The sequence below is a fragment of the Octopus bimaculoides genome, chromosome 14, assembly GCF_046866305.1.
Source record: "Octopus bimaculoides isolate indiv1 chromosome 14, ASM4686630v1, whole genome shotgun sequence".
Classification (NCBI taxonomy): domain Eukaryota; kingdom Metazoa; phylum Mollusca; class Cephalopoda; order Octopoda; family Octopodidae; genus Octopus; species Octopus bimaculoides.
Window position 1 is genome coordinate 30,577,757 of NC_142941.1, and position 2,880 is coordinate 30,580,636.

Below are 2,880 nucleotides of genomic sequence, written 5' to 3' on the forward strand. Positions count from 1 at the left end.
CAAGATCGCTTGACAACCGATGCTGGTGTGTTTATGTCCCCGTAACTTAGCGGCTCGGCAAGAGACCGATAGAATAAGTACTAGGCTTACAAAGAATCAGTCTTGGGGTCGATCTGCTCGACTAAAGGCCATGCTCCAGCATGGCCGCAGTTAAATGACTGAACCAAATAAAAGAATGTGTGTGTGTGGTGTGTGTGTGTGTGTGTGTGTGTGTGTGTGTGTGTGTGTACTCACATATACATGTATACACACACACACACACATAAATATCGACATTTCGAAACTTTAGTCTCCGTTCCTACCGCCCTTTCCAGGCTCCTGTTCACCCTTGACATAAAACCCTTATACACTGTTATCCTTCACAATGAAAACCTCCTTGCTTTAAGATATTTCCTCGAACTTCGTCCTGATCCTCAGCGTGACACCTCTAGCTTCCTCAGTTTGGCTGAACTTGTCCTTTCTCTAAATTACTTCTCGTTCACTAGTGAAGTTTATCATCAGGACTGACCATAGAACGAGAATGGGCCCAACTATGCGAACCTGTTTGCTGGCTACGTTGAGGCCTAAATATTCTCTCAGTTAATCGGTCCAACACTTGAGTTACACAGTCGTTACACTGACGTCTGTATCGGCGCGACCTCACTCTCCTGTAAACATCTCGACTCCTTCCTCTCTTTCATCCGGTTCTTCATTCTTGCCCTTGAATTCCTGTTCTGTCTCCAGCCCTCTGTCCACTTTCTTAATATTTCTGTTACCTTCCACCACTCCTCTCTTACCAGCCCATTCCCTGTAAACCTACAGACGCACACTCTTCACTCAACCTCCTCCCACCTTACTCACTCCACATTGTGCATTCCGTACTCAGGTCATTCCGTCTCCGCCGGCTCTGTAGTGACGATCATTATTTTGATACAGTCTCAACTTATGGCTCGCCACTTCACCTAACGGAGATACTCCATACCGTTATCCAAGCCGCCCTCACCCGTGTCCGATCTTTTGACGGTGCATCCGCTCGCTCTCCCCGCTCCCACCCCCTTTCCCCCTCACCTGCCACCCCTCCACTGCATCATTCTTCGGGCCTTCCGCTGACTCCAATCTTCTCCTCCACTTCCCACATCTTCAACCGATCCTCCCCTCCTTCAAACGTACCCATAACCTGCGTAACCTTCTGGTCCGTAGCTTCCTCTCTTCCCTTTATATTCTACCTGGCTCCTTCCCTTATTATCGCCCACACACACACACACTCTCTCTCTCTCTCTCTCTTACATTCCCTTGTACATCAGCCAAACTTGCCGGCACGTAGCTAACCTGTTTGTTGAACACCTCCGGGACATCTCTTGAGCATCAAGCTCGACAATGACACTCCGGTCGTGCGTCACATCCATTCGACCGGTCATTCGCTACATCTGTCTATGTTCTCCATTCATATTCTTTATTGCCCACAAGGAGCTAAACATAGAGGGGACAAACAAGAACAGACAAACGGATTAAGTTGATTACATCGACCCCAGTGCGTAACTGGTACTTATTTAATCGACCCCGAATGGATGAAAGGCTAAGTCGACCGCAGCGGAATTTGAACTCAGAACGTTGCAGCAGACGAAATACCGCTAAGCATTTCGCCCAGCGTGCTAACGTTTCTGCCATCTCGCCGCCTTTTTCTCTTTTCCATTCCTCAGCCTCTCATGGTCATAATCTGTCACCTATCTTCATCAAAACCCACCTCCGCTCACACATTTACACAAATCACACATCTCTCACCTTCCTCTACCTCTCCTTCTCTACTGCCCATACAGCTTCTCTACACCGTTATACTCAATACCCGCACCACATACACCATTGTTCCCTTACAGTATATACATACACCTACACAAACGCACACTCATCCCCACTTCCCGTGGATGGATGGATGGATGGATGGATGGGTGGGTGGGTGGGTGGATTTGGTCGTAAGTGAAAGACCAAGGAAAACTCGTGACGAGGAGGTGAAAGCTGATCTGAAGGTGCTACGTCTCCTGGAGGTGATGATAAAGGAACGTTCTGACTGGCGATGCTTAACACAAGGGTAGTGGTTAGGAAGTTGTAAACACGTTACATGATGATAATAATGATGATGATGATGATGATGATGATGATGATAGGGTGGGTGGCGACGACGGTGGTGACGGTGGTGATAGTGTTAGTGTGGGTGCTTGTGTGTGCGTGTGGTGGTGGTGGCTGTGGTACGTGCGTGTGTGTTACATTACTAATATAATGATATATTTGATATATTCATGAGTACAAATTTTGTTTCTCTCACGAATGTGTATGCTTTCTTTGTTCCATTTACATAGTCATTATCTAAATCGCAGCTTATATCAACGAAACTATTCTTCACAATGGTCGGGAAAGTACGACAAAATAACAATATCTAAAGACATTATGTAAAATAACAATAAGCAAAATGAAAATGAAGTAGGTTTGTATGAAAGACGTGCAGAAAAAAACAAATGCTTCGCCCGCAGGGGGACTTGAACCCACGACCCTCAGATGACTCTGTGAAGATTCAGTCATAAAAGTCTGATGCTCTACCGACTGAGCTATGCGGGCTTACGCGGTGAGATATCGAATGTTAAGCTATTTATACATAAACTATTTGTTTGTTAGGATTTATGTCTTCAATTATTGATTTTTTTTAACGACACAACACTTTCAAATGATTCAGTAAATAATTTCATTTATTGTACTTCAATATTTTAAAAAGTAGAATCTTAATTGTATGAACGGTTATTCGAAAATCTGAATTGAGTGAGCGATAGACAACCAAAATAAACCTAAACCTTTTTTCAGAATCATTATTTTACTAGTCATAATACAGAAAAAAAAAATCTTGGTATTGTC

General features: G+C 44.4%; 1 non-coding gene across 1 annotated transcript; it reads right to left on the bottom strand.

Annotated features, from left to right (window-relative positions):
- Positions 1–2,495: 2,495 nt before the first annotated feature.
- Trnak-uuu (transfer RNA lysine (anticodon UUU)) lies at positions 2,496–2,589 on the bottom strand. Its single transcript has 2 exons — positions 2,553–2,589; positions 2,496–2,531 (listed from the first exon to the last, which is right to left on the bottom strand). It is a non-coding gene; the product is annotated as a tRNA-Lys (tRNA).
- Positions 2,590–2,880: the final 291 nt, after the last annotated feature.